This window comes from Lycorma delicatula, chromosome 3 (assembly GCF_047948215.1).
Source record: "Lycorma delicatula isolate Av1 chromosome 3, ASM4794821v1, whole genome shotgun sequence".
Classification (NCBI taxonomy): domain Eukaryota; kingdom Metazoa; phylum Arthropoda; class Insecta; order Hemiptera; family Fulgoridae; genus Lycorma; species Lycorma delicatula.
The window spans coordinates 126,479,215-126,490,472 of record NC_134457.1 but is presented as its reverse complement, the minus strand read 5'-3'; positions in this window follow the sequence as shown (position 1 = coordinate 126,490,472).

Genomic DNA, 11,258 nt, shown 5'->3' with positions numbered 1-11,258 from the left:
CATAATCATTTTTATTTTATTAATTTTGTTTAATCATAATGGTTTAATTGTACAGTACATACAATGAAACAAATATTTATTTAATTTTCTTTACAGGCTGTAGTTTGTTACAAATTTATAACCAAGGTGACGTTTGACTGAGAAAATAAGAATATCGTAAACTGCTTGTAATGTTTAAGTTGTTACAAATTCTCATTGACCTCTCTGGCAGAGTAATAGTATCTATGAGATCTGTTCAAAAAATATTTGAATGTAAGCAGTAAAACTTGGTAGAGTGCAGCTCTTGGACCTAGTGTAGAGCTTTTTTTTTTGTAACTTGAGAGCATATCACATTTTGTCTAGTGGTCATTGTGTGTGCTAGTCTAATAGCATAGATGTTTGTTTTATTTTTATTTTAAGTATTATAACTGTTCTCAAAATGGCTGAACTTCAATTGAGATAGCCAGCCTGGTAGAGTATCAGTAGTCCAAAATCCAGATTCATTAACATCTGCAGTTTAATTACAGAAAATCAACAGCTGGTGGTCTGAGAAATTGTAGATGACATTGGTAGTAACATGGTCCATATACGTAATTTATTAGGTGTGCACAGTGTGATTGTGAAATAATTTTTTTTGCTTATTAGTTACAATGATTCTATTTAAGAATTTTTAATTACTGTGCATCTGTGTTCCCTTTCTACCCAAGCCCACATTGCTATCTAATAAGATAGCAATGTTGGCTTGTAACTTGCAATATGCTTTAAAGGGATTAAGCTGAACTGCTATTTTGTTTACAATAATAATTTATCATGTTGTTTAATATAGAAGCCACAATTCAACCATACTATAAACAATACAGTAAACATCCACTGGAAAACCAAGAAGAGACGTCACACCTTACAATCATCTGTTAATCTTTATACGCTATTGAGCATTTTTAATGAATTTCATCCATTTTCCCCTCCTGGAACACTGTGCAGACTTTTTCCGTAGTATCTATTACACTTATCTTGTACTGATGAAAAAACACTGATATTACTCTCATTTTGTACTCTATATTTATTTTTAATATGAAATAAGGTTTAGTAATGCCTTTTGAAAAGGCAGAACAGAAAGTATTAATATGTGCATTATAAATTCTTCATTCTCTGTAATCAAGTTCACTGTACTATTGATAGTCAGTCATCTATGGAGTATTCAGGTTGACAAAAAAAATTTTTATAAAATTAACAGAGAATCAATAAAAATTTAAAGATATATAAATTAAACTACCTGAGTAGTTAATTAGATAATATGTTATATGAATTCCATTGCACAATTCATAAACATATTAAATCATTTCAGTTAATGCATCGTAAAAATGATAGACTCATCAGTCACAACAGCAGAACAAAGTTCAGGGGTGACAACATAAAACCGAACTCATAATGAAACTGCTACCCAACGCTATGAAAGACTCGCATAACTAGCACAACTAGTGGATATAAGTTACTACTGATTGTTGCTGCTGTTTGTCAGGTGGTTACATATCAGTGTAGTATACGTTTTGTTGCAGTACAGTTGTGTTTATGTAAATTGCCTTATTCAATCCAGGAGAGGATAGCTATAGTTGAGGCCTATTCATTATGGATTGTTTGAAGAATCAGATCAAGTATTCTAGAAAAAATGTTGAATGATTTTTCCCAGCGAAGAGTAGCATACACAATTTAATTAAAAAATGGTTTCAAATGCAAAACAAAATAGGCAACCTTCCATTAGGACACCACCACAGGCCATTTCCAATTGAAAGGAGAATTACTACAATCCAAAAAAATCACTATGCAAGTTATCCCAACAGTCTGGTGTTAAATACACATCTTGTAAAATTCTTCATGAATTAAAATTGAAACCATACTGCACAACTGAAGGAGACAGACAATGAGCTGTCAGCAGAGGATGGTGGGATCCATGTTCCCCAGAGTTGTCTACTTGCAATTTTTTCTTTGGGGCTACTTAAAGGGGAGAGTTTATGCATTAGTCCCCACAATATTGATGAATTGGAGGTAAACAGTTAACGAGAAATAACGCAATTGACAGTAACGTTTTGCATCAGGGAACTCTCAATATGATCATTCAAGCACAAAAGTGCATCGATGCCCGGAGTGGTCATTTTGAACAGCTTTTGCAACATTTAAATTACACATGTACATTTTAATTCAACCATGTACGTATGTAATTTATCTTTATCATTCATAAAATTTCATGTGGTCATTTTGAACAGCTTTTGCAACATTTAAATTACACGTGTACATTTTAATTCAACCATGTACATATGTAATTTATCTGTATCATTCATAAAATTTCATTCCAATGTAGTTACAGATTCTGCAGCGGTTACATTACAGGTTCGGTTTTATGTTGCTCACCTGTATTACATGATGCATACGAGTACACCTTACTTCATAATGCAGCTGTGTAAACATACATAACAAAATGACTTTTCAGACATGTAAATTCAAACGTTTTTTTATTTCCATTTCAACCGTCAGTCTGGCAGAGAATCAAAAATTATTTCTTAAGAGAGGTTTTTTTTATATTTAGTCATTTGGCTGTTTTGATGCATCTCTCCATGATTCCCTATCTAGTGCAAATCGTTTCATTTCATTATACATCCCTGATAATTTGTTTTACATATTCCAAATGTTGCTTGCCTGTAAATTTTTTCCCATCTACCTGTCCCTCCAATATCAAAACGACTATTCCAGGATGCCTTAATACGTGACCTATAAGTCTGTCTCTTCTTTTAATTATATTTTTCCAAATGCTTCTTTCTTCATCAATTTCCCCGCAACACCTCTTCATTTGTCACTTTATTCATCCATCTGATTTTTAACATTCTCCTACGGCACCACATTTCAAAAGCTTCTAATCTATTCTTCTCAGGTACTCTGATTGTCCAAGTTTCACTTCCATATAAAGCTATGCTCCAAACATATACTTTCAAAAATGTTTTCCTGAAGTTTAAATTAATTTTTGATATAAGCAAGTTATATTTCTGACTGAAAGCTCGTTTCACTTGTGCTATTCAGCATTTTATATCAATCCTGCTTTGTCCATCTTTAGTAATACTTTCCAAATAACAAAATTCTTTTAATTATATTTTTCCAAATGCTTCTTTCTTCATCAATTTCCCCGCAACACCTCTTCATTTGTCACTTTATTCATCCATCTGATTTTTAACATTCTCCTACGGCACCACATTTCAAAAGCTTCTAATCTATTCTTCTCAGGTACTCTGATTGTCCAAGTTTCACTTCCATATAAAGCTATGCTCCAAACATATACTTTCAAAAATGTTTTCCTGAAGTTTAAATTAATTTTTGATATAAGCAAGTTATATTTCTGACTGAAAGCTCGTTTCACTTGTGCTATTCAGCATTTTATATCAATCCTGCTTTGTCCATCTTTAGTAATACTTTCCAAATAACAAAATTCTTCTACCTCCATAATTTTTTCTCTTCCTATTTTTATATTGTGTCTTATCTACATTATTTCTACTATATTTCATTACTTTCATTTTGTTCTTATTTATTTTCATGTGGTAGTTTTTGCGTAGGACTTCTTCCATGTCATTCATTGTTTCTCCTAAATCTTTTTTACTCTGCTAGAATTACTATATCATCAGCAAATCGTAGCATCTTTATCTTTTCACCTTGCACTATTACTCTGGATCTAAATTGTTCATTAACTGCTAGTTTTATGTAAATATTAAAAAGTATCGAGGATAGGGAACACCCTTGTCAGAGTCCGTTTTTTATTATTCTTATTCTTATTTCTTTCTTATTATTATTATATTACTACTGTTGCACTTTGGTTCCTGTAAATGTTTGCAATTGTTCTTCTGTCTCTGTACTTGAACCCTAAATTTTTTTAAATGCTGAACATTTTATTCCAGTCTACATTATAAAATACCTTTTCTAAGTCTATAAATGCTATATATGTTGGTTTGTTTTTCTTTATCTTCTTTCTAGTATTAAACTGAGCGCTACAATTGCTTCCCTTTCCCTATACTTTTCCTGGAACCAAATTGGTATTCTAACACTTCTTCTGTACAGAATTCTAGTTACGATTTTTGGTGCATGAATAATTAAGCTAATTGTTCTGCATTCATGGTTATCTGCTCTTGCTTTTATTGGTATCATGGCAGTAACACTTTTTTTGAAATCTGATGGAACTTCCCCTTTTTTATAAATATTACACACCAGTTTGTATAATCTATCTATATGCTTCCTCACCTGCACTGCGCAGTAATTCTGCAGGTATCCTGTCTAGCCATTCAGATCTTTTAATACTCTGTTAAATTCAGATGTCAGTATTGTATCTCCCTTTTCATTCTCTTCGACTTCCTCTATAACACCAGTTTCTAATTCATTTCCTCCACATAACTCTTCCACCCACCTGTTGACCTTTTCTTTCTTATTATAAATTGGTGTACCATCTTTATTTAACACATTAGATTTTAATTTATGTATCACATTCTTCTTATCGTCCCATATGCTCCATCAATTTTACCAATGATCATTTCTCTTTCCACTTCTGAACACTTTCCTTTATTCCACTCTTCTTTCCCTAATTTGCACTTTCTATTATAATATTTCTTAATTATTGAAAATTCCTTTTACCTTCATCAATAGCATTCTTGTACTTTCTACATTTAACCATCAGCTGCAAAATATCCTACCAGTTTTCTTTGTTCCACCAAAGTTCACTTCCACTAATTTAAGAATTTCCTTTTTAACATTCACCCATTCTTCTATATTTTCTACTTTATTCAGACCTCTTGCGATGTCCTCCTCAAAATTTTCTTTACCATCTCTTCCTCAAGCTTCTCTAAATTCCACTGATTCACGTAACACCTTTTCTTCAGCTTTTTAAACCCCAGCCTACATTTCATTATCACTAAATTATGGTCACTATCAATGTCTGCTCCAGGATATGCTTTTTAGTCAAGAAGTTGATTTCTAAATCGGTTTAACCATGATATAATCTCTCTGATATCTTGCAGTATCACTTGGCTTTTTTCATATGTATATTCTTTAATTATGATTTTTAAATTTGGTATCTGCAATTACTAAATTGTACTTCATACAGAACTCAATAAATCCGTCCCCTCTTTCATTCCATTTGCCCAGCCCGTATTCACCCACAATATTTCCTTCCTTGCCTTTTCTGATATTTGCATTCCAATCTCCAAATATTATTAAATTTTCATCTCTTTTTATGTGTTTAATTGCTTTGTCAATTTCTTTGTATACTCTTATCTCATCATCACCATCACGGTACTTGTAGGCATATAAATGTTAACAATCGTCTGTTTAGGTTTTGATTTTATCCTTATTACAATGATTCTATTGCTGAGCGTTTTAAAATACTCTACTCTCTTTTCTATCTTCTTGTTCGTTACAAAACCTACTCCTGCCTGCCCTTTATTTGACGCTGAGTTAATTATTCTAAAATCACCTGACTAAAAATCATTTTTCTCTTCCCACCAAATCTCATTAATTCCTACTACATCTACATTTAACCTATCCATTTCCCTCATTAAATTTTCTAACCTTTTTCAGACATTCCATGCTCCAACTTGAAGATCTGAACGGGGGACTAGATTACCTTCGGAATATTTTACCAAGGATGGCATCTCCATCTTTGTTACATGAAAATGCAGAGAGCTACATTTTCTTGGAAAAAAAAACATTTTATCTGCTACTTTTGATTGAAAAACAGAAAATGAGTAATTTTCAATTTCTTTTTAAAAACATAAAATGCATTTTTCTCTTCAACTATTTATAAATTAATTTTAGGGTTGAATTCATTCTCTATAAGAATCGCTTAGTGATTTTAGTTTTTAAATAAAGTTTGGTAAAATAAATTTAAAATCTTAATACATGAATCATAACATTATACATTATAGAATCATAATTTTTTCTTTAACTCAGCATGGTTTATATTAAAGTGATTTGATTTTAATTAGTTGTGTTCGTGAATTTTATGTATTACTTCTTCATTGTTTCCCAATTTTTTATATGATATTTGATTTCTTTTTTTTGTTTTGCTTATTTATTTTAATTAAAAATTTTGATTTGTGATATCAAAGATCTTTTTGAGGATAGGCTGTTTTTTTGTTTTTTTTTTATATGAATATGATTTTTTTTTAATTCTTTTGCTATAAATTTTATTTTATTTAATTGAATCTCTTGTTTTTTATATCTTTTATGTTTTTAATTAGAGGTTGTGTTTTATTTTTAGTCTTGTGTATATAAGTGATGATTTAAATTTAGTTCGTTTTTATTATAACTGTAATTGTTTTTTGTAGTTTTTAACTCATTTTTTTTTCTTAACATACTGCAGTTTATTGTTGTTGATCATTTCTAGAAAAACTAAACTTATTCCTTTGTACAGCAGTTGTGATTAAACTACAAATGATAAATTACAGCTTCTTCATTTGTTAATTGTAAACAATTATTATAGATTCAAAGCTTTTTACGTTATAATAAAATATGTTTATATAATACATTGACATGTAAATCACCTTATATCTCCAGAACTACTTGACTGATTTTCACCAAACTTGGCTATAATATTTCTATAGAGTAAGGGCATTAATGTTATTAAATTTAAATTTGAAAGGTCAGTGGTGGGGGAGCGGGGGAAAACAAAATCGTCTCCAGATTTTGCATAATTAAAATTATACGAGGGTTATTTTTTTTTCAAGGTCCGATCGGTCGCAAAATAAGAACCCGCACAAAAATCATATGAACCTTTGAGCATACGTGTTGCGCAGCGTCTCTAGTATGGCCTTCAATCATGCTGCGTCACTTCGTTTAGTTCTGAACACACACCTAGCATGTAAACATGTCTATAACAATAGCATCTATCAAAAGTGCAATCCAAACAGTAGATGCATTCTCATTCTCCCAGTAAACCAAAGAAGTTCAAGCAAACCTTCTCCAACAGAAGGTGTATGGCTACTGTGTTCTGGGACCAGAATGGAGTTATCATAGTGGAATTCATGGAACGTGGCACGACCATCACTGCAGCCTCATTCTGCGTGAAACGTCTACGAAGGGCAATTCAGAATAAGCGGAGAGGAACATTGTCTTTCTACACGACAATGCTCGGTCGCACACTGCAGCTGTAACAAAGAAGCTGAAGCTCCTGCAGCGTTTTTGTTGGAAAGTGTTTGATCACCCACCATACAGCCCGGACTTGGTTCAATCTGATTTTCACCTCTGCTCACATGAAACGCTGACTAGCAGGACAACATTTTGGCACAGATATCAAGCTGCAGACCAGCATAGAAACATGGCTGAAAACACAGGCGGCTCTGTTCTATGACGAGGGTATTGGAAAGTTGCTACCACGCTACGATAAATGTCTAAATTGGAGTGGAGACTATGTAGAGAAATAGCGTAACTATTTAAGTACTTGTTACAAATAACAAATTTTTTATTTTCACTGGTTTTAATTTCGTGACCGATCGGACCTTGAAAAAAAAATAACCTCGCACTTTTTTTTAATAATTTTGTGAATATTAAACTAAACAACTTTTGAAAAAAGGTTTTCTCTAAATTTCACCCCCACCCCTAAAAATGGTTTTAATTTTAAAGAGTTATATAAGGCAGTACAAGGAGTGGTTTTCATTGCATTTTTTTAATATTTTTATGAAAAATTATATAAAAACATCTTTTGTGTAAAAAATATTTTACCAAATCACACCCCTATTCCAAAAAATAGTAATAATTTTGAAACATTGCAGATGGCAAGACAGTAGGTCTTTTTCATTGCAGTTTTTTCTATTAGAATTTCATTGAATCCACAAATTTGTTACCCATCAAAGTGGTGTCTTAAGCCAGCCACATCCCACTATTACTAGCACCGGACTTCTGCTATGTGTGATGTCACAGGTAAGCAGTAGAATTAAATAAATGAATAAAATCTAAACTGTAAAAATTTATTTAAAGTGTCCACTAGTGCCACCACTCCCGTGCGAAAAAAATACTGTATGCGCACGCACTTCAGTTAGAATCATTGAATTAAACAAAAAATATTATATTTAAATAAAATATAAAATATTTTAAATTAAGTTGTGTTTGTAAGCTGAGCAAAAAAGCCATGTGGCGGGAAAGTTCTACAATTGTGTTGTTCAGCTTTTTTTTTTTTTTGATATAACAATAATTTTATTATTATAGGTAGTGATTTTATGTTTAATTGAGAACCTTAGTTCTCAATTAAATAAATTCAATTCAATAAATTATTTTGATGTATAATTGATTTTAGATGTGAATAAACTGTTTAAATTATATTTGCAATAATCATCATTCATTTTTGCTGTATTTGCATTATCTTCAAGTAAGTAAGACAGGACAGTAAGAAAGTACACACAGTTAATTTTAGATTATACAAAGTTCATAAAGATTTTTGTTCACAAAGTAATATGTAGTATGAGCAACAGTATGTATATTCCAAGTAACTTTCTTAAGATACCACTACGGTGTGGTCAGCACTGTAAAATGTACTTTATCAAGAGTCAAATATTTCATCGTTTTTAACAGAACCATTACGCTTTAACTGTTGTTTGTGTGACTTCCTGAATTTTATGGAATGGGAATTTAACCATAAGTTACTTCGAAAAAGTTTGTCTTCATTGCAATATTTTTAAAAAGGATCTCTTGCAGGAATGCATTTCAGAATTAAGCAACAGCAATCTCTATGAGAATAGATTACATCAATTAGAGAGCTTTATCAAAACACTGGTAAAGAATGAAATTCCTGTCTAAATCAGGCCGATGTTTCTTTTCAACCTATATCATATACGCAAAAGTCCTTGAGAGTTGTGACTTTATGATAACTTCAACCTTACAATCACTTTTTTGTGGTTTCCTTGAAATGTATACATTAGTATGCATTATGTTTGTATCAAATTATGAAATATTTGATACAAACATATTTATATATATATATATACATATATTTGAAAGTGCTTGGCACATTTTGAGAAAGGTCATATAATAATAATAAATAATGCATTCTAATACTGAACAAGTTGCCACTTGAAATTCAGTTTTTGTTTTCATTACAAGCAGTTTAAAACATTATAATCAAAACTACAATAATTCTGCCATATCAGTTTATGTGAAATATTCATTAACAAAATGTGTATTATAAAAACTGGTTAAGTCAGTTTAAAAATTATTCAATGGACTGGAAACTTTATCAGATCATAAATGATGTTTTAAGTAAATAACTGCATAGAATTTCAAATTCTTATTTTAACATACTGCAGCTTTGTTTTTGACCATTTCTTGAAAAATTAAACTTATTTCTTTGTACAGCGGTACTGATTAAACTTTGAATGATAAATTGCAGCCACTTCATTTGTTAATTATAAATAATTACAGATTTAAAGCTTTTTTTGTGTTAAGACAGCATGGTCACTATTAGTGGCCCAATACTATAGGTAGTCGCTTGCTCCAGCCTTTTTGATAACAGCTGCATCATGGTGGTAATTATTATTTATATTCTGTTTGTAATTAGTATTATTTTTGCATAATAATGATAGTGAATAATTTAATTAATTTTAAGTTATTTTGTTCCAAAAGCTTAATCTCTATTAATTCGTTAAAAAAAAAACACCAAAGTTGAAATTCCTGAAGAATTAGAAGAAGCATTGTTTTACAATTTATAACTTAATTTTTTTATTTAAGCTATTGAATGCCTACAACAGTTAACCTTGAGTTATTTATTTTTGTTTTTTTTTTACCTTGGATGTATTATTTTGGCTATTTTTTTCATTGATAGTTTTTTTTTTTTTTTTTAGTTTCTATATCTCATTCTGATTTATAATCTCAAGAACTGAGAAAGATAAAAAACTAACTAAATTATAATGCATGATGTTGATCAGTAAGTTTAAAGGAATAATAAAATTATCAAATTTATGGCGTGGATCCTTTTGAATTGTAGTTTTAAACCATAGCTGTGAAACTGACTTATGCAGAGATTTTGAAATTCAGTAGCATCAAGGCATTCATGAAATGAACACAATTTATACATTAAATGAAAATCATGAGAACAATAAGGAAAATATGAAGAGGTAAGTTAATTAACATAGATGTAAAAGATGATATTAAGCAAGAAAGTGTTAAGGGTGAGTTGAAGTAATAAGAATGTCATGGTATGATCATAAGAAAGGATTGCAAGAGTGGTAGAAGAACTAGAGGCAGATGGAAGAAAAGCTAGTTGTAAAGGTTAGGTTGGAGAAAAGAAGACACAAGTGAAGGAGAAATGGGAACCTTGGTATTTTGTCTTTTTTTTTTGAGATTCTACAAATTATATATGAAAAAATGTGTTTTAGTACTCAAGTAGATTTCACAAATTCCTCGTGTTATCTGTATTTTCATTGCATTTTATTTTTTGAGTGTTAATATTGATTAGAACAAAGCAGTTTAGAAGGTATAAAGCAGAATGGAGGTATTAAAGAACTTTGGTGAAAGGAAGCTTTGTATTTAAAAAATGTAATAGTAACTGCAATGAATATATAAATAAAAGATAGTGCTGAACAAAATCTATTAATCAATTAGAATTTATTGGTTCAACAACTTTCATTCAATATTGCATTCATGTAATATGAAAACAGAAAAGCTTTCATATAACTCATCGCAATACTTCAGCTTATGAAAAAGGATTTTACTATGCATTCTGTAGCCATTTTTTACAAATTTCCAAACTTAAGAATCTTCTTTTACAGAAACAAAATTAATCGTTTGATGAATTTTTAAATATTAATTTCTTAAAAAAACACAATTTATCTGCAACCCATTCAATGTGTACGTAAATACATGCTCAAAGTAATTTCCACTAGCAGCTTCTGAACTGAATTATTTTAATAATTATTTTTTTAACGTATTTACCTGAAGATTATTTCATGTTTGTTTTTAAATAATTAATATGAAGTTCAAACACATCCGTTTTTTTTTATTTTGTAATTTGTTTCTATATTTATAATTTTTCTTATAATGACATAATCTGTATAAATCATTTTTATGTTCCTATCAGAACATCTAATTTATCTGTTGGTGTAAAAATACTGGTGATGGCAATTTTTTTAAAAATGTAAATACTTTTAAACCATGTATATAAAACTGCATTAAATACAAAAAAAGACAGGCGACTGGCAACAATGCTAACAACTCGCTTAAAAAACATATGATTAACATTGTAAAATGTGTATTTTTTTGAAAGA